The sequence below is a fragment of the Salmo salar genome, unplaced genomic scaffold (assembly GCF_905237065.1).
Source record: "Salmo salar unplaced genomic scaffold, Ssal_v3.1, whole genome shotgun sequence".
NCBI lineage: Eukaryota > Metazoa > Chordata > Actinopteri > Salmoniformes > Salmonidae > Salmo > Salmo salar.
Window position 1 is genome coordinate 1 of NW_025547480.1, and position 25352 is coordinate 25352.

At 43.7% G+C, this 25352-nt stretch overlaps 1 long non-coding RNA gene and 1 pseudogene across 1 annotated transcript; both read right to left on the reverse strand.

The window, feature by feature from the left end:
• Positions 1 to 1656: 1656 nt before the first annotated feature.
• On the reverse strand, positions 1657 to 23845 carry LOC106562780 (Bardet-Biedl syndrome 4 protein-like; annotated as a pseudogene).
• On the reverse strand, positions 20761 to 22776 carry LOC123731897 (uncharacterized). Its single transcript, XR_006762900.1, has 2 exons — positions 22467 to 22776; positions 20761 to 21563 (listed from the first exon to the last, which is right to left on the reverse strand). It is a non-coding gene; the product is annotated as an uncharacterized lncRNA (long non-coding RNA).
• Positions 23846 to 25352: the final 1507 nt, after the last annotated feature.

Sequence of the window (25352 nt, forward strand, 5' to 3'; positions counted from 1 at the left end):
AGGAAGAGGAAATGTGTATGTGTGTGCCTAAGAGAATACTGAGAACAATTAAGACTGTGTTTGGCTCGACCTGGCTAGAACTCTGAGAAACCACCATGATAGGACAGAGCCTTCTCCAAGAGTTCCTCTAATCTAAACGGGGAATGGAACGGACAGCACTGGGATGATGATAAACAGTGGGGAGAACTCTAGGGAGGATACAACTCACCTGCTGTTTTTGTGTATGTGTGTCGTAGGATACCTACTGTTCGTGTGTATATGTGTGCGTCGGATACCTACTGTTAGGTGTATGTATGTGCGTAGGATGCCTACATTCATGTGTATGCTTAATGTGCGTAAGAAAGAAGCAAGTTATAAAATGAATATCTCTGTATTATGGACTTCAGAACGTTCTCTGGAATAAACTGTGCTTGGACCTTTTGCATAAGCTGGTCTGCTAATTATTATTAATGATGTTTACAAACCTTGGGATTAGTCAAAAACAATGATTGTTAGTTATTATCATTTAGGATTGAACATTCTCATGACACGGTAACCCCTGTATAGAGCCTCGTTATTGTATAAACACATTTCTTGTGTTACTTTTTGATTAGATTTTTAAAAACTAGTTTATTTAGTAAATATTTTATTAACTATTTATTGAACTGCACATTGTTGGTAAGACATTCACGGTAAGGTTTACACCTGTTGTATTTAAAACATGTTGACAAATAACATTTGATTTGATGTATTGTTTATTTTGTCAATTACCTGTATATCACATGCATGTTCACACACACTTTGATGGAGTCTTCTACGTGCCACAACTGTTACAGCCGCCCAGGCTAAAGTCTGGGCGCCAGCTTGGGAGCTGGGGTGAGTCTTCTGATCTCAGACAGGAAGCTACGCATCACGCTAGCATGGTTTACCCAACCAACCGTTAGCATTTAGCCTAACACTACTGTGACTAAAATAAAGAGCAGAACACTATCAATCACCTCCCATGACACTTTGGATTTTGCAACTTAATAAGCACACATCTATTCTGATAAAGACAAAACTTATCACAATTTCTAGAACATCTTAAAGTTCAACAATAGTTTAAAGGCCCTTGATAAATCATCATATTAGGTATAAAACACTAAAATGTTTTCATTTCTCTATTCATTAATGATTGTCATATCTTAGGAATTACTTCAAATGTAGGAATGTATATTTAGTGTCATTATAAACAACAATACAGACCTGCCACTGACCAAGAATAAGTAAAAAATCCTTTATGCCCGATAGAAAGTTGAACTGAGGAAGTATCTGAAAGCATACTGAAAAAGAAATCACTGTCGAGGCTTTGATGATCAGGAGGTCAACTCATTATGACACCTCTGTCACTCGGCTGGCTCACCTTGATTTGGTAAGACCATTAAAAAGAGCAACATAAAGCACTTTGTAACAAGCAAAATCAAAAAGCTAGTGAGCATATAAATGGCCTTTGATAACTATTCTTGATGAAAACCAAGCGGATAGAGACGGTGACATTCTGGGAGTGATGATACACTACCAGCCTGTGGACTAGATAGGCTGAGTGACATTCTTGGAGTGATGATACACTACCAGCCTGTGGACTGAATAGGGGACTCCAGTCTAGTTCAGCTCTTGCTTCAACTTGCTCTTCTTGACTTTGGGTTTGGCTGCCAGAGGGGCAGGGTGGTGGAGGTCTGACTCCTCTGCTGGGGGGAGCTCTCGGGTGGGGTGGTCTCCACATCAGGCTTCACCTCCAAGGCCAGGGAGGCGTGGAAGCTGGCTGTGGGGGACACTCCTGAGAAGACAGGTATTAGAAATTGAAATGTAACTAGTATACGCAGTGTTCTGTAAAGAGAGTTAATTTTGTATTGGTGTTCCCACTTCAAGGAGCTCTCAAGGTGAGATGTGAGTCAAGGTAACAGTCTACTGACAAGATCTTATTATTATGTTAACGACACGTCTCTATCTCATCCATATACCCTAATTGTACCAGTAGTGTAGTGGAGGGTAAGAAGCACTTTATGTTGCTGGCGTTTACCCAACTATCAAGGAAAATGGCATAAAAAATAAGGATGGTGTGATGTGTTACCTGTAGGGGAGTGTGATGCTCTTGTTGTAGCTCTGAAGTACGGAGGACATGGCCTGCTCCAGGGCCTGGTTTAAGGCTAGGGGCTGCTGCTGGGAGCTGCCAGGGGTTTTACTGGGGGCCCCAGCCGGCGCTGCTTTAGACTTAGGGTCTTTGACCGGCTTGGTCCACTCCAGGCTCTCTCCCACCTGCAAGGCAGCGGCCATCTTCTGAGCCATGTCCATTAGCTAAGGAAACAAAATGAATGGCCGGAAACATATTAATGGCGGAAACAGAGAAAATGGAATGGCATCAAACCATGTATTTCATACCATTCCACTTATTCCACTCCAGTCATTACCACAAGCCCGTTCTCCCGATTAAGGTGCCACCAACCTCCTGTGTTTGACCAACACTGTGTGCCATGTCAGACAGAGTATAGAGAGGAAGCTACTGTATTGTACCTCAGGGTCAAACTCAGTGTTGCCGTCCTTCATATGTTGACTTTCCTTTCCATCTCCTGGTACTGTTGCAGGGCTCCCTTCTTGTCCCCGTGGTTGTACAGCAGAATGGCAAAGTTCAGGTTGACCAGAGGGTTGGACCTGGGAGGAACAAGGAGCCAGTCAAAACAGATGGACTTGATAAGTCATAGATAGGTAGATCAGTAATCAAAGGTAGAGTCAGCGATGTACGAAGGTAAACAGGAATATTGGGTTGATGTCTGCAACAACTAAGAGCATTAAAGCGTGAGGTACTCTGATCACAGGAGGCTGCTGAGGGGAGGATGGCACATAAATAATGTCCAGAACGGCGTCAAATGGAATGGCATTAAACACCTGGAAACCATGTGTTTGATACCATTCCACAGATTCCGCTCCTCCCCCCTCGGCCTGCGGTGCTGCTCGTGGAAATGTTGTATCTCTGAGTCTCATTTAAATGAATTACATTCAACACAACTTGAACTTCGTGGATTGACTCAGGACGGAAGTTCAAACTGTATGGAAGTTCAATTGGGAGGAACTTACTGGTCTAAAGCCACAGCTTGTTCATAGGATCTCCTGGCATTGTCCACATCCTCCAGATTGGTCAGTGCAACTGAAAGAGGAGAGTAGTCGTTCAGTGGTAACTACAACAACTAAACCTATAAAACTATAGAAACCTGTAAACATCCATAAACACATTATAAAACAGATCCCATTACATGAACACTATTCCAGGGTAAATATAAGGGAATGCAATGTGGAACCTTGAACAAAGTATTTAAGGTTGCACGTTACATAGTACTCATAATGCCCTAGGCACAGATTTAGCCTGGTCTTGGACTTAAAGGACTAGGCTGGATCTGTATCTGGGGAAAGTGGCACATAAAGCCAATCCAGATGGGAGCAGGCCGGGCCAGGCTAGCATTACCTGCTTGTAGCATGTAGAGTTCTCCCAGGCCAGGCTAGTGTTACCTGCTAGTAGCATGTAGAGTTCTCCCAGGCCAGGCTAGTGTTACCTGTTAGTAGCATGTAGACTAGTGTTACCTGCTAGTAGCATGTAGAGTTCTCCCAGCCAGGCTTAGTGTTACCTGTTAGTAGCATGTAGACTAGTGTTGGCCTGCTAGTAGCATGTAGAGTTCTCCCAGGCCAGGCTAGTGTTACCTGTTAGTAGCATGTAGAGTTCTCCCAGGCCAGGCTAGTGTTACCTGCTAGTAGCATGTAGACTAGTGTTACCTGCTAGTAGCATGTAGAGTTCTCCCAGGCCAGGCTAGTGTTACCTGTTAGTAGCATGTAGACTAGTGTTACCTGCTAGTAGCATGTAGAGTTCTCCCAGGCCAGGCTAGTGTTACCTGTTAGTAGCATGTAGAGTTCTCCCAGGCCAGGCTGGTGTTACCTGCTAGTAGCATGTAGACTAGGTTACCTGGCTAGTAGCATGTAGGAGTTCTCCCAGGCCAGGCTAGTGTTACCTGTTAGTAGCATGTGAGACTAGTGTTACCTGCTAGTAGCATGTAGAGTTCTCCCAGGCCAGGCTAGTGTTACCTGTTAGTAGCATGTAGACTAGTGTTACCTGCTAGTAGCATGTAGAGTTCTCCCAGGCCAGGCTAGTGTTACCTGCTAGTAGCATGTAGAGTTCTCCCAGGCCAGGCTAGTGTTACCTGCTAGTAGCATGTAGAGTTCTCCCAGGCCAGGCTAGTGTTACCTGCTAGTAGCATGTAGAGTTCTCCCAGGCCAGGCTAGTGTAACCTGCTAGTAGCATGTAGACTAGTGTTCCTGCTAGTAGCATGTAGAGTTCTCCCAGGCCAAGCTAGTGTTACCTGCTAGTAGCATGTAGCGTTCTCCCAGGCCAGGCTAGTGTTACCTGCTAGTAGCATGTAGCGTTCTCCCAGGCCAGGCTAGTGTTACCTGCTAGTAGCATGTAGACTAGTGTTACCTGCTAGTAGCATGTAGAGTTCTCCCGGGCCAGGCTAGTGTTACCTGCTAGTAGCATGTAGACTAGTGTTACCTGCTAGTAGCATGTAGAGTTATCCCGGGCCAGGCTAGTGTTACCTGCTAGTAGCATGTAGAGTTCTCCCAGGCCAGGCTAGTGTTACCTGTTAGTAGCATGTAGAGTTCTCCCAGGCCAGGCTAGTGTTACCTGTTAGTAGCATGTAGACTAGTGTTACCTGCTAGTAGCATGTAGAGTTCTCCCAGGCCAGGCTAGTGTTACCTGTTAGTAGCATGTAGACTAGTGTTACCTGCTAGTAGCATGTAGAGTTCTCCCAGGCGGGGCTGCAGGTTGGTGGCAGCGCTGAGAAAGTGGAAGGCAGAGGCATGACTGCTGCATGGTGAGGTGCACAAGGCCCAGGTTGTACAGCACCTTCCAGTCAAACGGAGACAGGTGGTGGGCCCGCTTCAGACAGCTGATGGCCTGGTTCACACAGAAAGGACACAGGAAAGGAGAGGGGTTTAACATGGCTAGACAACAAAACAACAACTGTCCTTAAAATGGCATTTGAGGTACTGTAGTACTGTAGTGTACTGTAGTCTTACTATGCCCCCTTTGATGCCATGGAAAGATATGACATCTGTCATATTTAATCTATCATATGACATACATCTGTCCTTGACACCATTTTATATGTACAGTACATGAAATATGAGAATACTCACTGCTACATATTTCTTCTTGCCAAAGAAGCACATGCCCGATGTTGTTCCAGAGTGGGGGCTCTCGGGGACCATGCACGCTGCCACGCGGTACTTGTTCATGGCCACATCAAAGTCCCCATGGGTCTGCATCATACTGCCTGCTGCCAGAATGGCCTAGTAGGGACACACACACATAACTGACATATTGTACATCAGGGACCACCAACTAGATTCAGCTGCAGGGATCACCAGCTAGATTCAGCTGCAGGGATCACCAACTAGATTCAGCTGCAGGGATCACCAACTAGATTCAGCTGCAGGGATCACCAACTAGATTCAGCTGCAGGGATCACCAACTAGATTCAGCTGCAGGGATCACCAGCTAGATTCAGCTGCAGGGATCACCAACTAGATTCAGCTGCAGGGATCACCAACTAGATTCAGCTGCAGGGATCACCAACTAGATTCAGCTGCAGGGATCACCAACTAGATTCAGCTGCAGGGATCACCAACTAGATTCAGCTGCAGGGATCACCAACTAGATTCAGCTGCAGGGATCACCAACTACGGTACCAGTCAAAAGTTTGGACACAGCTTCACCTAATTGCTTTTCCAACAGTCTTGAAGGAGTTCCCACATCTCAATTGGGTTGAGGTCGGGTGATTGTGGAGGCCAGGTCATCTGATGCAGCACTCCATCACACTTTTTCTTGGTCAAATAGCCCTTTCACAGCCTGGAGGTGTGTTGGGTCATTGTCCTGTTGAAAAACAAATGATAGTCCCACTAAGGGCAAACCAGATGGGATGGCGTATCGCTCCAGAATGCTATGGTAGCCATGCTGGTTAAGTGTGCCTTGAATTGTAAATAAATCACTGACAGTGTCACCAGCAAAGCACCCAACACATCACACCTCCTCCTCCATGCTTCTTGTGGGAACCACACATGCAGAGATCATCCGTTCACCTACTCTGTGTCTCACAAAGACACGGCAGTTGGAAGCAAAAATTTACATTTACATTTTAGTCATTTAGCAGACGCTCTTATCCAGAGCGACTTACAGTAGTGAATGCATACATTTCATACAATTTCATACATGTCATACATTTTTTTTTCTGTGCTGGCCCCCCGTGGGAATCGAACCCACAACCCTGGCGTTGCAAACACCATGCTCTACCAACTGAGCCACAGGGAAGGCCAAAAATCTCACATTTGGACTCAGCAGACCAAAAGACAGATTTCCACCGGTCTAATGTCCATTGCTCGTGTTTCTTGGCCCAAGCAAGTCTCTTCTTCTTATTGGTGTCCTTTAGTAGTGGTTTCTTTGCAGCAATCCGACCATGAAGGCCTGATTCTGTTAATTGGGGCGGCAGCGTAGCCTAGTGGTTAGAGCGTTGGACTAGTAACCGAAAGGTTGCAAGTTCAAATCCCCGAACTGACAAGGTACAAATCTGTCGTTCTGCCCACTGTTCCTAGGCCGTCATTGAAAATAAGAATTTGTTCTTAACTGACTTGCCTAGTTAAATAAAGGTAAAATAAAAAACTTGAACTCTGAAGCATTTATTTGGGCTGCAATTTCTGAGGCTGGTAACTCTAATGAACTTATCCTCTGCAGCGTGAGGTCCTGTGGCGGACCTCATGGGAGCCAGTTTCATCATTGCGTTTGATGGCTTTTGCGACTTGTAAAAGTTCTTGAAATTTTCCGGATTGACTGACCATTTGAGCTATTCTTGCCATAATATGGACTTGGTCTTTTACCAAATAGGACTATCTTCTGTATACCACCCCTACCTTGTCAACTGATTGGCCCAAACGGAGTAAGAAGGAAAGAAATTCCACAAATTAACTTTTAACAAGGCACACCTTTTAATTGAAATGCATTCCAGGTGGCCACCTCATGAAGCTGGTTGAGAGAATGCCAAAAGTGTGCAAAGCTGTCATCAAGGCAAAAGGTGGCTACTTTGAAGAATCTCAAATATATTCTGATTTAACACTTTTTGGTTACTACCTGATTCCATATGTGTTATTTCATAGTGTTGATGTCTTCACTATTATTCTACAATGTAGAAAATAGTCAAAATAAAGAAAAACCCTGGAATAAGTAGGTGTGTCCAAACTTTTGACAGAAAGTAATATAATGTATAAATTTTTTTGGGAAAAAAATGTTTCACTCCGAAAACTTGGGCGGCGAAATAAAATCGATTTGGGCAGCCAGTTGGGGAACCCTACAGTACATTATACACATACAGTACATCAGATTCAATGTTGTGGTTATACAGTACATTGGTGTCAGGGGTTTATAAAAAACGAAACAAGCTCATAAAATGGTGGCCACTTACCTTATAGTTATTAGGGTCATAAGTAAGTGCATTCCCGAGATGTTCAAATGCTTTTTGGTATTTTCCCAACTGTGAAAGAATATCAACAATCAGTGCGAACAAACATCACCATTCTGGAAAAACTTAATTTACATTTTTTGGGACACAACATAATATATAGAGTTGATTACAGACCCACCTGCAGATACAGGAGCCCCAGAGTGGTCAGCAACTCTGCATTCTCTGGAGAGAACCTACACGGAGGGAAAGACACCTCTAATATCACCTTCACGCATGTAATTACACGTAATAATGTCTATCTACACTTAGCCTAATGCAAATAGAAGAACGGAGCTTGGAATTTGCTGATTATTTAATGGGTTCATTTCAGCATAATTGCAGAGTATTAATTATGACTGGGGGAAGAAAAGACTTAAAGAAGGAGCCTTGAGAGGAGGGGTGAGGTTGAATTAAGGCTCACAGTGGTTAGTCTAATTAAAAGCAAACCGAGTAGCTGGGCAACTTGATTAATTAATTTACCCAATAGGCAGTAGTAATAATGAACACGGCAAGGCGACCCCATATATACACTGACTTTTGTCATTACCTTATTTCCTCCGCTGCCCTGGATAGGACGATTATTTAATGGATATTTGGGCTTTGGTCCTATATCCATACTAATATCCATACTGACATAACACTTACTCATACTAAAATACCATTTGCTAGTATGGATGCACATGTAAATGTATTGCTTCGTTCTAAGTAATATGCTAGTGAGGATATTGAAACAGATTTGGACTTGTACAGTACGCTGAACAAGGCCATGGGTGGCCTTCAGTCAGAGATAAGTGAGCCTGATTCAGTTGTTTAGATGATTGAAATTAACAATTTTAGAGCGGAAAATGTTAAACTAGTGTGATTACAACCAGGAACAGATCCCACTGTTCAAAGCACAGCATGTTTTCTTTGTCTTTAGGGATTTTTTACTCCTCTTTAATTCCATCTTAAATGAACATCATTAATAGCTATGTAGGGAAAATTACCCTTCTGCTGCATAATCATTACTGTGAAAAGGTTGTCTAAAACTCATATTATCATTGCTCTATTATTAAAAAACAATTCCCTAATGAAGGCTTTAGTGCTTCCAGTTTTTTGAATAATGTAAGTTCAGTGAAAGTTGTTCCTCTAGTATTAAAAACCTACACGTTTGGGTTTTTAATAACAAAGCAACCTTTCAACAAACCTACATTTTCTTCCATGAGGATGAACTTCTTTTAAACAAAACTTAATTACAGTGAATGTTCTCTGTAAATGTCACCTATTCACAATTCTTTAAAAAAACAAATGTCACTTAGGATATTTTCTAGGGCATATTAGAAGTGGTGCAAAGTTTCCCAACTTTTAGAACAGTTTGTTTTAACAATCTCTACATCCAAACTTACTCCACTGCACTCTTGTACACTTCGATGGCTTTGTTCGTGTCTCCCGCCAACAAGTGGACCTTTCCCAGTGTCATGAATGTCCTGTCGTGTTTTTTCAACTGCAGGGCTGCATTCAACTGCTCTTCAGACTGGAAAACAACAGATACAGTATCTCTACTCTATCATCCACCGTCAAATACTTGTACACTGGCTGAGAGGCCATTTCATATTGAAATTTGAATTAGAAAATAACCCTTTAGTCTAATTACTTCCTTATGAACAGTATGTCAATATCCAGCTCATACTTACATTTTGGAAGTCTTTTATGAAGGAATAGCATACACCCAGATTATGGTTGATCTCCTGGAGTGAGAAAAATATCAGAGTGGCTATATGGAGCTACAACACAAATCCAAACGGCTGACTATGCATATAGTTCATTGTTCCACTCTTAAACCCTATAGCCGAGAAGCAGTGCGTAAATCCAGGAAGAGCAATGCTGATGGATAAATCTTACGGTGCCAATGGTTATGGGTACAGGCCAAAGATAAGCAACTCTACTGAGTAGAGGAAACCACAATCTTTTCTCTTACCCAGTCTTTCTCATTGAGCTTCCCAGCTTCATGATAAACCTCAATGGCTGCCTTGTGTTTCCCCAGCAGAAAACTGAAGGGAAAAAAGATGCATAAACAACTATAAATGGAAGTACACGCACAGAGTAACCCTAAATTCAACATCTCCTAAATCAGCTAATGCCCGGTGGGTATTCTGCTGCAAAATGGTAGACGTGCATCACCAAGGCGGATGCCGAACAGTTCCCATCCCTCATACCATATAAACTACTTTGATCTTGTAAGGAACCCTGCACTAACACAATCTTATATCATTATTATATTCTGTATGACCTGTTCCTGGCCTGGGCCTGTAGAGTGATCTGATCAACGACAGTGTCTCCCCAGGCAGGCTCAGGGCTGAGGCAGGGGTACTCTACCACAGCGATCGGGCCACTTGTTTGAGGTTGTCGGGGCTGGTGGGATTGAGGATGGCACAACTCTGGAACAGCTCCAGGGATGGCTGGATCTGCCCCTCCAGGCGCAAGATTAGCGCTTCATTGCAAGAAGAGAGGCTTTACGTTAGCATGAAAAGGCGTTAAACCGACACATTCAAATCTAAGGCGCAGTAGGGGTAGAAGCCTTTTTTGGGGAGGAAATGTTACATCTAAAGCTCGGTTTTGACTGGAATAGACTAGAGCTCTGTTGTGGTTGGGATAAACAGTTTGAACGTGATGAACACATGAGGGATGTGGAACGTTATATAGTATGGCTTATTACCTTGTACGTATATGGCATATTCACACATTCCCTGGGTCTCCTGTAGCTGCTCTTTGATCATTGCCTTTGGGAAACAACAAACATGATCTCTGCTCCTAGAGCAAACCGATGTTACAAGAATATTGAAAGAACTGAATATGGACAGTATTTCCTAAGTTGGTAGTCTCTTCCCACAGCCGCTATCTCCAACACACTGGGGTGGAGTGCCATGAGTCTGGCAAGGAAGACTAATACATTGGCTACACTCAGTTTTGTGATTGACAGATAAAGCATTCCTATGACAACTAAGACAAACATACAGGTAACTGGCAAAATAATGTAAAAATACCTTTTAAAAGTGTCTTTGGTCGCTTTGAGTTACCAAAACCTGCTGGCTCTCCTTCACAGCAGCCAACGTGAGTAAAACATTTAAACGTGTTAACCCTCGCAAGGCTGCCGCCCAGACGGTATCCCTAGCCGCGTCCTCAGAGCATGCGAGACCAGCTGGCTGGTGTGTTTACGGACATATTCAATCAATCCCTATCCCAGTCTGCTGTTCCCACATGCTTCAAGAGGGCCACCATTGTTCCCGTTCCCAAGAAAGCTAAGGTAACTGAGCTAAACGACTATCGCCCGTAGCACTCACTTCCGTCATCATGAAGTGCTTTGAGAGACTAGTCAAGGATCATATCACCTCCACCCTACCCGACACCCTAGACCCACTCCAATTTGCTTACCGACCCAATAGGTTCACAGACGACGCAATTGCTATCACACTGCACTAACCCATCTGGACAAGAGGAATACCTATGTAAGAATGCTGTTCATCGATTCCAGCTCATCATTTAACACCATAGTACCCTCCAAACTCGTCATTAAGCTTGAGACCCTGGGTCTCGACCCCGCCCTGTGCAACTGGGTCCTGGACTTTCTGACGGGCCGCCCCAGTTGATGAGGGTAGGAAACAACATCTCCACCCCGCTGATCCTCAACACTGGGGCCCCACAAGGGTGCGTTCTCAGCCCTCTCCTGTACTCCCTGTTCACCCATGACTGTGTGGCCATGGAATCCTCCAACTCAATCATGAGCAAAACAAAGGAGATGATCGTGGACTTCGGAAACAGCAGAGGGAGCAGCCCCTATCTACATCGACGGGACAGTAGTGGAGAAGGTGGAAAGTTTTAAGTTCCTCGGCGTAAACATCACGGACAAACTGAAATGGTCCACCCACACAGACAGCGTGGTGAAGAAATTTGGCTTGTCACCAAAAACACACAAACTTTTACAGATGCACAATCGAGAGCATCCTGTCGGGCTGTATCACCGCCTGGTACGGCAACTGCTCCGCCCCACAACCGTAAGGCTCTCCAGAGGGTAGTGAGGTCTGCACAACGCATCACCGGGGGAAAACTACCTGCCCTCCAGGACACCTACACCACCCGATGTCACAGGAAGGCCAAACAGATCATCAAGGAGAACAACCACCCGAGCCACTGCCTGTTCACCCCGCTATCATCCAGAAGGCGAGGTCAGTACAGGTGCATCAAAGCTGGGACCGAGAGACTGAAAAACAGCTTCTATCTCAAGGCCATCAGACCGTTAAACAGCCATCACTAACATTGAGTGGCTGCTGCCAACATATTGACTCAATCTCTAGCCACTTTAATAATTAAACATTGGATTTAATAAATGTATCACTAGTCACTTTAAACTATGCCACTTTAAATAATGTTTACATACCCTACACTACTCATCTCAAATGTATATAGTGTACTCTATACCATCTACTGCATCTTGCCAATGCCGTTCGGCCATCGCTCATCCATATATTTATATGTACATATTCGTATTCATTCCTTTACACTTGTGTATAAGGTAGTTGTTGTGAAATTGTTAGATTACTTGTTAGATATTACTGCACGGTTGGAACTAGAAGCACAAGCATTTCGCTACACTTGCATTAACATCTGCTAACCATGTGTAAGTGACCAATAAAATGTGATTTGATTTAATAGGGCGTTAGGCCGCCACGAGCCAGAACAGCTTCAATGCACCTTGGCATAGATTCTAGAATTGTCTGAAACTCTATTGGAGGGATGCGACACCATTCTTCCACAAGAAATTCCATAATTTGGTGTTTTGTTGATGGTGGTGGAAAACGCTGTCTCTGGCGCCGCTCCAGAATCTCCAATAAGTGTAAGTGTTCAACTAGGTTGAGATCTGGTGACTGAGACGGCCATGGTATATGGTTTCCATAGTTTTCATGCTCATCAAACCATTCAGTGACCACTCGTGCCCTGTGGATGGGGCCATTGCCATCCTATGGGGGCATAGCCATGGTAGCCAAAACATTTTATACATGACCCTAAGCATGATGGGATGTTAATTGCTTAATTAACTCAGGAACCACACCTGTGTGGAATCACCCATTTCAATATACTTTGTATCTCTCATTTACTTAAGTGTTTCCTTTATTTTGGCAGTTACCTGTAGTAAACCAACATTCTTGGTTCATTCCCATTTTCACCCACAACAAGTGTTATAACAGCTGTTGTTACAAAACTGTACTTCTGAGATTGTGTAGTGGGTTCATTCATTCATTATTGTATTTATTTAACTACGCAGGCAGGATAGGAGAAAAATAGCATGCGCTAGTAGCATTTTCACATTTCCAGACGGAACACAGCTTGAAACAGAAGATTACATCACTATCTTCTCAGCAGAAGACACTAAGACAAAGTGAGGGGGAAGGAGCCCTTGATGCCTTCATTCATTATCTGCATGCTGTCTAGGCTGACAGAAAGGTCAGTGTGACACCAATACACATTAAACAAGCGGGAATGAATGACAGTCAGGGACCGGACCACCGGGAGAGACAGCGTGGCGGGGGAGCATACCTTGCAGGTCTCATAGTCTTTGCGGATGTAGTGCAGGTGGATGAGCCAGTTCCTCCTCTCCAGAATGGGAAGTTCCGGAGCTGAGGAGGAGAGGCAGAGTAGACATTCAGGGGTGATGAGGAGACGGCATATTGGCCCGATACCAAACAAACCCCTCCACACTTTCTAATTTAAGGCCCTTGTTGACCCACACTGCTAAGAATAGATTTAATAGAACAATCCATGACGTGGTCAGAAATCAAGTACAGCAAAAACGGTTTCATTCTGACCTCTCAGAACTACTGAAGCTGACATTACTGTATATGTGTTGAGTCATGCTGCCAGTGAATGGCCATTTCATGTTAAACTATGTCAAATCAAAGTTTATTGGTCGGGTACACAGATGTTATCGCAGGTGCAGGGAAATGCTTGTGTAGTAATACCTAGCAATACAAAACAATACACAATAATCCAAAAAAGTAAAAAGAAAGGAATGTAGAAATATCAATAAGATATGTAATTAAATTAAGAAATATTTATAGCATTTTCAATGATAAATCAGAAGAGACTCTCTCTATAAAAGTTATGGTCATTTTATTACCTGAAACTACGGTGCTCTGCATCAGTCATTAATAAGACAAGGACCGATGCAACATTTTCCAACAAAAGCCCTTCGGGCTACATTCCTCAGGCATAATACCTCAGTAAGTTAGATAATGGTTACAGTACTGCTAATTGTTAGTTACAGACAATGATGTTGTTTTATTACGCCTCTGCCATTAAGATATTATCCTTGTTGCCCAGGCAACCATGTCTTTAACGAGCTCAGTGCTCCTGACAGGAATGAGAAGGAGCACATGCTACAGACAGACAGACAATGGGGAACATGAAATTCAATACAGTCGGATATATTTGGTGAGCTAAGATGGCCATGCCAACCATGCTTCTGTATAACAGTACTGGAAACCTTTCCTCTAGCAGAACACAATTGTATTCAAGATAGCTGCCATTCTAATTCCAAATAGAGTGACTTCTTTGATTTCAGTAATCCTTTTATCTTGTACCTACTTGTGAGGCAACTGGCTATATGAAATGAAGCTGCCTGAGACTACACTACAGGGTATTGGGTGGATGTTGTTAGGTTAGTGCCTGTGGAAAAACTGTGATTTAAACCAAAGCTCCCCTCTGTTTTATCTCGCCAATTGTTAAGTCGGAGCTCCAGTGTCTCACAGCAAGAACCTCAACTGGAACCTCACTCTAACCCCACAGAGAAAGCCTTCCCTTTTCCCCTGTTCGCTGAGTGGTAGACTGCAGTGCATGGAGACTGCATCCCCCCTCTCATATTTGCCGCATCAGATTTGGAGTGGCCTTATTTGTGGGCTTAATCCGCTTTGGCTCCTGCCGAGACAGCAATAATATTCTTGTCTCTGGGTTTCAGCTGCGGCCCTGTGGCACTTTAAGTCCACTCTTACTAAAGCTGGGCAGATTTTGAGGAGGGGGGGTTCGTCTGTGACATGTCTTCATGGGACAATAAATAGAGAAGCAGCAATAGGAAGAGGAACCCAGCATGGAACCGTCCAAATATAGCCAGCGAAAAGGTTTCATCCCCACCAAAAAAATCCTCTCATTGTATGCATGATCTCGGTAATGTATAGAGAGAGAGGAGACAGATTTGTATTATTCTGTTCACTATTAAAAAAAAAAGTCCAGCTGAGCAAAGAGGATAAGTTGGAGCAGAATGCTTGAAGAAAAGCCTGCCGAGATCAAAAGACCCCTGAAGCGGATCAAGTTCACTATTCAACTTGTCACCTCTTCGGAAATTGAGGTCAAGTGGAAGAACTGTGCGTTAGTGTTTCTCCTGCAATTGCTTTGTATCAATAACATGACTTCTGTAGTGGGCTGCACAACATTAAGAGTTGGCACACAAAATACAGTGGGTGATGTATGAGGGGGCCTAAGGGTGATATCATGGCCTTTTTTTTTAATTAAAAGGTCAACTTCTGTGGGATGGATGAAAACATCTACAAGCTATTCTATACGAATGCTAGGCCTATATATTTTTACTGTGTTCTGGAATATGGTTGTAAGTTTCTGTCAGGTTAATCATTGGAAAAAGGGTAAGGGGCGCCCTCTTCAGTCAAATAAAATATTTGTTTAAAGTCTGTAACACACTGCAGCGAGCATTAATTAAATTCTAACATTTTGACTTAGTCTTGTCCCTATGCAACACTGAGGATCGGGTTTCAACGACGGACTGTTTTGGCAACTACGATAACGGGAAAAAAATTGCTCTGCGGTGGGTCCTCTTCAGACAGATCACGAAGCAGACATGCCAGAATGTCGTGATTCCAAACCAAAGTTTGCATGCAAAACATTTGCAGTGGTTTTAGTTAAAGTAGTTAATACAAACTAGCCACTTGCGAAATGCACTCATGAAAAATAACCTACGTGATCATCTTGCTAGCTACTATTTTGTATTTTATTCAAGCAGAAAGGGTAGCGACTAGGCAGCAGCGGATGCTGCCGAGGGGAGGACGGCTCATAATAATGGCTGGAATGGAGTCAATGGAATGATATCAAAGACATCAAACAAGTGGTTTCCATGTGTTTGATGCCATTCCAATGACTGCATTCCAGCCATTATTATGAGCCATCCTCCCCTCAGCAGTCTCCACTGGTAGGCAGTGACGTAGTTCCTCTATGTCAAACTGACGTTCTATTACGTACAGACGCTGTTATGCCGGAGCATTTTTTAATTGCGGGAGGCAACCTGGATGTCAAGATAATTTGGACTAGGGTGACCTTAGTAAATGCTGTCAGTTAGCCAAACCATTTCCCCTTCATAAATAGGCCTATAGCATCATATGCATGTTTTTTCTGTACAACTAATGCCCTCCACTGTCATGTTAAAACACAGGTGTATGTGACATTTCAATGGAAAACTGTAGAGTTTGTTGAAGAGAAGAAGTCACTGTTGTGTAATTAGACATTTACCTTTTGGAGCCTGGCGTTTCTTCGTCTCAGAGGCCACTGGGAGCTGAAAAAGAGGGAGATGCGTGAGGCAACAAATTGGGATGTGGAGCAACTCCTGGCCTGCATCCTGCCACCTTCTTCACCATTCCCCTCTGGGATGCATTGTACACTACACCTGGACCATGAGACTCTTTTGGTAACAGACAGCCATTATACACTACACCTGGACCATCAGACTCTTTTGGTAACAGACAGCCATTATACACTACACCTGGACCATGTGACTTTTGGTAAGGCTTTACACTACACCTGGACCATGTGACTCTTTTGGTAACAGACAGCCATTATACACTACACCTGGACCATGAGACTCTTTTGGTAACAGAGGCATTATACACTACACCTGGACCATGTGACTCTTTTGGTAACAGACAGCCATTATACACTACACCTGGACCATGAGACTCTTTTGGTAACAGACAGCCATTATACACTACACCTGGACCATCAGACTCTTTTGGTAACAGAGGCATTATACACTACACCTGGACCATGTGACTCTTTTGGTAACAGAGGCATTATACACTACACCTGGACCATGAGACTCTTTTGGTAACAGAGGCATTATACACTACACCTGGACCATGAGACTCTTTTGGTAACAGAGGCATTATACACTACACCTGGACCATCAGACTCTTTTGGTAACAGAGGCATTATACACTACACCTGGACCATGAGACTCTTTTGGTAACAGACAGCCATTATACACTACACCTGGACCATGAGACTCTTTTGGTAACAGACAGCCATTATACACTACACCTGGACCATGAGACTCTTTTGGTAACAGAGGCATTATACACTACACCTGGACCATGAGACTCTTTTGGTAACAGACAGCCATTATACACTACACCTGGACCATGAGACTCTTTTGGTAACAGACAGCCATTATACACTACACCTGGACCATGAGACTCTTTTGGTAACAGAGGCATTATACACTACACCTGGACCATCAGACTCTTTTGGTAACAGAGGCATTATACACTACACCTGGACCATGAGACTCTTTTGGTAACAGACAGCCATTATACACTACACCTGGACCATGAGACTCTTTTGGTAACAGACAGCCATTATACACTACACCTGGACCATGTGACTCTTTTGGTAACAGACAGCCATTATACACTACACCTGGACCATGTGACTCTTTTGGTAACAGACAGCCATTATACACTACACCTGGACCATGTGACTCTTTTGGTAACAGACAGCCATTATACACTACACCTGGACCATGTGACTCTTTTGGTAACAGACAGCCATTATACACTACACCTGGACCATGTGACTCTTTTGGTAACAGACAGCCATTATACACTACACCTGGACCATGTGACTCTTTTGGTAACAGAGGCATTATACACTACACCTGGACCATGTGACTCTTTTGGTAACAGAGCCATTATACACTACACCTGGACCATCAGACTCTTTTGGTAACAGACAGCCATTATACACTACACCTGGACCATGTGACTCTTTTGGTAACAGACAGCCATTATACACTACACCTGGACCATGTGACTCTTTTGGTAACAGACAGCCATTATACACTACACCTGGACCATGTGACTCTTTTGGTAACAGAGGCATTATACACTACACCTGGACCATGTGACTCTTTTGGTAACAGACAGCCATTGTACACTACACCTGGACCATCAGACTCTTTTGGTAACAGACAGCCATTATACACTACACCTGGACCATGTGACTCTTTTGGTAACAGACAGCCATTATACACTACACCTGGACCATGTGACTCTTTTGGTAACAGAGGCATTATACACTACACCTGGACCATGTGACTCTTTTGGTAACAGAGGCATTATACACTACACCTGGACCATGAGACTCTTTTGGTAACAGACAGCCATTATACACTACACCTGGACCATGAGACTCTTTTGGTAACAGAGGCATTATACACTACACCTGGACCATGTGACTCTTTTGGTAACAGACAGCCATTATACACTACACCTGGACCATGTGACTCTTTTGGTAACAGAGGCATTATACACTACACCTGGACCATGTGACTCTTTTGGTAACAGACAGCCATTATACACTACACCTGGACCATGAGACTCTTTTGGTAACAGACAGCCATTATACACTACACCTGGACCATGAGACTCTTTTGGTAACAGACAGCCATTATACACTACACCTGGACCATGAGACTCTTTTGGTAACAGAGGCATTATACACTACACCTGGACCATCAGACTCTTTTGGTAACAGACAGCCATTATACACTACACCTGGACCATGTGACTCTTTTGGTAACAGACAGCCATTATACACTACACCTGGACCATGAGACTCTTTTGGTAACAGACAGCCATTATACACTACACCTGGACCATCAGACTCTTTTGGTAACAGATAGCCATTATACACTACACCTGGACCATGAGACTCTTTTGGTAACAGACAGCCATTATACACTACACCTGGACCATGTGACTCTTTTGGTAACAGACAGCCATTATACACTACACCTGGACCATGTGACTCTTTTTGGTAACAGAGGCATTATACACTACACGTGGACCATGTGACTCTTTTGGTAACAGACAGCCATTATACACTACACCTGGACCATGAGACTCTTTTGGTAACAGACAGCCATTATACACTACACCTGGACCATGTGACTCTTTTGGTAACAGACAGCCATTATACACTACACCTGGACCATGTGACTCTTTTGGTAACAGACAGCCATTATACACTACACCTGGACCATGTGACTCTTTTGGTAACAGACAGCCATTATACACTACACCTGGACCATGTGACTCTTTTGGTAACAGACAGCCATTATACACTACACCTGGACCATGAGACTCTTTTGGTAACAGAGCCATTATACACTACACCTGGACCATCAGACTCTTTTGGTAACAGAGGCATTATACACTACACCTGGACCATGAGACTCTTTTGGTAACAGACAGCCATTATACACTACACCTGGACCATGTGACTCTTTTGGTAACAGAGCCATTATACACTACACCTGGACCATGTGACTCTTTTGGTAACAGACAGCCATTATACACTACACCTGGACCATCAGACTCTTTTGGTAACAGAGCCATTATACACTACACCTGGACCATGAGACTCTTTTGGTAACAGACAGCCATTATACACTACACCTGGACCATGTGACTCTTTTGGTAACAGACAGCCATTATACACTACACCTGGACCATGTGACTCTTTTGGTAACAGACAGCCATTATACACTACACCTGGACCATGAGACTCTTTTGGTAACAGACAGCCATTATACACTACACCTGGACCATGAGACTCTTTTGGTAACAGAGCCATTATACACTACACCTGGACCATGAGACTCTTTTGGTAACAGACAGCCATTATACACTACACCTGGACCATGAGACTCTTTTGGTAACAGACAGCCATTATACACTACACCTGGACCATCAGACTCTTTTGGTAACAGACAGCCATTATACACTACACCTGGACCATCAGACTCTTTTGGTAACAGACAGCCATTATACACTACACCTGGACCATGTGACTCTTTTGGTAACAGAGGCATTATACACTACACCTGGACCATCAGACTCTTTTGGTAACAGACAGCCATTATACACTACACCTGGACCATGTGACTCTTTTGGTAACAGACAGCCATTATACACTACACCTGGACCATGTGACTCTTTTGGTAACAGACAGCCATTATACACTACACCTGGACCATCAGACTCTTTTGGTAACAGAGCCATTATACACTACACCTGGACCATGAGACTCTTTTGGTAACAGACAGCCATTATACACTACACCTGGACCATCAGACTCTTTTGGTAACAGAGGCATTATACACTACACCTGGACCATGAGACTCTTTTGGTAACAGACAGCCATTATACACTACACCTGGACCATGAGACTCTTTTGGTAACAGAGCCATTATACACTACACCTGGACCATGAGACTCTTTTGGTAACAGAGCCATTATACACTACACCTGGACCATGTGACTCTTTTGGTAACAGACAGCCATTATACACTACACCTGGACCATCAGACTCTTTTGGTCACAGACAGCCATCTTTGGTAGACTAGAACACTTGAAGTGAGTTTGATGCAGCTAGCAGGGCCTTTACTAGGCATGACATGGATCTAGAGACGGCATGCCTACGTCCTTTTATGTAGGAGCTTTAATACACTCATTACCTCTTTCACCACCTTTTGTTGTGGGGCTTTCGCTTCCCTTATAACTCACTTTACTGTTGATGTATTATTGATTTTGTATTGTCGATATGTTATGTTAGAGTAGTGTGTAACAATGTGTTATTGTATGTAATTGGAGTCCAGGAAGAGTAGCTGTAGCCAATGGGGATCCGAATAAACACAAATACAAAATACTGTGTTCGGTATTTGTTAAAATGCAAGATTTGTCTGTGCTTTGTTGCCAAGTTTATTTCTACATTTTCTATCACCGATAGGTTTTTTGTGTGGGTTTAAAATATTAAATTACCTCTAGAATATGTTATTAATTTCATTGAGTGTTGATTTGGTTGGACTAAATTGCATTGCGATGACTTTGTTCTACACATGTTCATAAAACACATTTATTGAGGATCTCTTCCAAGAACAAAGCATTCACATAAATCTTAAAAGTACAAAGTAATGTAACATAACGTTCACGTAACAAAAAAAAATCGTACAAATACAAAGTCTAACATAATTCACAAACATCTTGAAAACATACTGTGCAAAAGTAAATAGCATTCAGGCAAAAAAATATTTAAAAAGTGTTGCACTGCAAATTCACAACGTTGTTACGAAATGTTCTTTGTTGGCATAGCCACAACTTGAGCACCGCGGTATTTAACAATAATCACAAACAACTTGCACCACAAAGCTAAAACATCCGTGCACGGTTATGATGGTGTCCTGTAAAGAGGTCATAATGGCATCCCGTACGGTAGCAACACTTTCCACCACTGGCCCTTGTAGTAAACTATGATCTTGCTCTGTGAGCTAAGCCTCTGTCTGCTGATGATCCAGTTCCATTCAGCCAGAAACGGTTCTTTCTTCAACTGATCTTGGCCAATGTTTCTTTCATGCCAGAAACTGTTCTTTCTTCAGTTCGCACACATTGTGCAGTATGCAACATGCCGTTAGTGTCTGTCGTCAACGTTGATGCACTTTACCAAACATCTCTAGCATCCCTTCAAGCGTCCTAAGACGTCGTCAATAGCCACCCTGGCAGAACTCAGGTGGTCATTAAACTTCTGCTGGTGGTTATTCAGAGATGTGTCCTGGGAAAAGCCTGTCATTAACCACCTCTTCAGTGGGTAGGCTGGGTCTCCTACCAGATTAACTGGTATCTCTATACCAATGACAATCGCTGAACTCTGTGGCAGAGGAGAATAATTGTAGATTCAGAAACAATTGTATACATGCAGTAAATAGGTCATTACTATGCTTGCAGAGGTTTTAGTTATGTGCTTATTCTCTATAACTGAAGCAAAATCAGATGTTTAATCACATACTTCCTGGGGGAAAAAGATGCCCCCGTTCCCCTGCCAGTCTGAAATGATCAGAGTTGGCCAATACTCTCATCCCCTCAATGTCAACAAAACAAAAGAGATGATCGTGGACTTCAGGAAACAGCATCTTGCCATCTTGATGAAATTAGATGTATCACTAGCCACTTTAAACAATACCACTTTATATAATGTTTTCATAACCTACATTACTCATCTCATATGTATATACTGTACTCTATACCATCTACTGCATCTTGCCATCCTGATGTAATGTATCACTAGCCACCTTAAACAATGCTGCTTTATATATGTTTTCATACCCTACAATACTCATCTCATATGTATATACTGTACTCCATACCATCTATTACATCTTGCCTATGCCGTTCGCCATCACTCATTTATATATTTTTATGTACATATTCGTATTCATTCCTTTACACTTGTGAGTACAAGGTAGTTGTTGTGGAATTGGTAGATTACTTGTTAGATATTACTTACTGCATGGTCGGAACTAGGAACTAGAAGCACAAGCATTTCGCAACACTTGCATTAACACCTGCTAACCATGTGTATGTGACATAAAATTTGATTTGAATATCTAATCATCCTGTCAAAACACAGCAAACACTGTGCCATCTAGAACACCCCACATAGACGTCAGAGAAGCTAGAAAAGACAAACTCCTCAAATGTGGCATATCACACCAAGTGGTAACATGGCCTCTATTTGTCAAAACAGAAATTAGACTAGCAGCAGAACACTTACCAGAGGTTGTGATCAGCAACAGCCTGCAACACAGGATAATGCTGCCCTTTGCTGTTCAAGTAGTCCTTTGGATATTCTTTTGGGGCAGTGATGGGGATGTGTGTCTCGCCGATGTCACCAGCACATTGTGGATACCCAAGCTGCTTGAACCCACAGATGGTGGCTAGGATGCCTTTACCACCAGGTAGCGAAATAAAACGGTTGTACTTGTCTTCACGACAGCTGCAGTCTCCTGTCTTAGAATGATGCAAACAGTGGAGACACTGACTCCAAATAAACTTGAAATAATGTGGTAGTCGCTTGGTGTTGCACCACGGTATTCAATTGTGTTTCAGACATTGGTGGTCTGTTTAGTTCTCAGACTCTACTAACTGTGCAAGGTGTTCAAATGTGGTCCGAGTGCATGCGGAAGTGTTTGCGCCATTGATCATAGTCTAAACCATCCAACATCATACTGCAAACATCTTCACCGCGTCTTTCTATCCCGCTCCACACACCTCGAAAGCATGTTGCATCCTCGATTGCTGCGTCTTTCGTCAGTAATATAGTGGTTGGGGCGCGTAATCGCAAAAACTGTCGTCGTCTGTTGTCGTTCAACGTCATATCGTTGTCTGCTCAGGCGATATTTCTCGAGTGAGATTATTCTGACTACTAGAAAGTAGACTTAGCATTATTTACCAAAAGCATTAACGAAAGTTAAAAGGCTGGCTTCCCAGCAACACTTTCATCCGCCATGTTTGCTGTCCAACAATAACAACGTGTCGCCGACTAGTAATGACGACTTCACATCGCTTGTGGCGTCCAGTAATATTGGGGGTCATTAGAACGCAAGATAAATCTTTGAACTATTTGAATTGAATGCACATTAATTATCGACGGATGGAATAAAGGCATACCCGTTGATTTAAAAAAATAACGTTATGACATTAATTTCTTGAGTTTAGCTAATTATCTAGCTAAGCAAAACGTATTAATGTAGCAGGTTGTAACAATTAGGTTAAGATTAGGAAAAGGGTTGGGTTAGTTAAAATGCAAAACCTTCCAACTTTTGACGTTAATTTGACAAAAGCTGGATCCTTTAGCCATGGCCCCCATACGGAGCTGTAACGACTTTGCTAGCATTAACAAGCTAACGTTAGTCGTTAGCCAGCTGCTATGTTTTCAGCTAGCTAGAGCTGGAGAATGCTCAACAAAACGTTTCTAGACATATTACACCGCTAACAACAAACATCCCAGCTAGTTATATCCAAGACATTGCGGATTTTATTCAGTTTACCATTGTACCCAATTCATAACAAGTAAATTATCCTCACAGTTAGTGTGTTTTCTTCGTCCGCCATCTTGACAGCACAGGAGCCTGTTGCCATGGTTACGCTAGAACGGGGGTACTTTTGAGGCTCTGTTTCAAACAGCCTTAGCAGAGAGATTATGAAGGACTTCTGTTTTTATCGTCTCTGGCACTGGAGGGTTGGGGAAGTTACTCTGAAAATATAGTTTACCAAGCTACCAATTACTAAACACTAATATAAGTTAAACTGCACTAAATCTACCCATAAGAAAAATATAGTGACTAAAGGAGTAGTAGTTCACAACATCCAAACTACTTCGTGATAAATTACCATAATTCGACAATCATATGGTCCCCCGCCTGTGTGGGATTGATTCCCGGCACTCCTGTATCTCCCCTGTTGGTCAAGCCAATGTCACAATATTGTAGCGACCCGCACAGACAGCTGTGTGTGTTTGTGTTAGGCTATTAGTTGGTTGTGTTGGTACTTACCAGTACTCAAACACTTCAAGTACTACCTGGGTGGCCTGCCCTTTAAGGTAGAGGACTCGACCCTCTGCTCTCCAGTGGCTCATGTCTTTCAGAGAGCCAGAGGGGCAGGTGGCACGCTGGTTGGAGGAGCTTCAGCCGTATGACTTCACAGTGGTACACAGGGCAGGGGCACGCCTCACTCCGGCGCGCTTCATGTCCCGTCGGTCCTGCACTGGCCGGCTCGCCGCCACTGTGAGCGGAGAGAGGGACGGGAGAGAGAGCTGTGAGAAAAGGAGGGGTCTGTGCCACAGTGTGTGTCGGCCCTGTCTGCTGTGAGCTGCAGACTGTCGGCGTGGCTGAATAAGGGGCGCAGCAACAGGGTACAGGACACAGACACCACAGCCAGTGCCGCAGTGGGTGGAGGCGCGGGTAAGGCCAGCATGGGAAGAGGTGACAGGAGCTCCACCGCGACCAAAGGTTGGCGGACAAAGTTTGAGACTGGGGCTGATGGCGTGCTACAGCGGGCATGGAGGGAGTCAGCTACGGGAGAGAGAGGTGTGGAGTGTGGTGGTCCCAAAAAGCACTACGGGAGGCTGTGCTCCAGGGTGCTCATGGGGGGTGGGGACCCGGGCAGCACTTTGGGGGTCGCAAAAACCTCCACCGCCTCCGTCAGGAGGAGGGGAGCTTTTGCGGGGCAGCTTCCCAGGGGGATGTGGAGACTTTTGCCGCCCTTGCTGTGACAACTGCCAGCGAGAAAGGCCCTCGCAGGGCCCTCCTCACGTAACCCGCCACTCCGTTACTTCCACCAAACCTGCCGGTTCGGTATCTATTACCTACCACAAGAAGATACCAAATGGCCCACAGGGATGACAAGCGCCTGGAGAGACAGCATCAACAGTGATATGGAAGGTTAGGGTAACTGCCAAATCCGAGGAAACTAGGCATGGGGCACTCCAAGAGCCACCAGAACAGCTTCAGTGTGCCTTGGTATAGATTCTACCGATTGTCTGGAACTCTATTGAAGGGATACGACACCATTCTTCCATAAAAAATTACACCATTTTGGTGTTTTTGTCTCAGGTCGCTGCGCTTAGAATCTCCCATAAGTGTTCAGCTGGAGTTTGAAT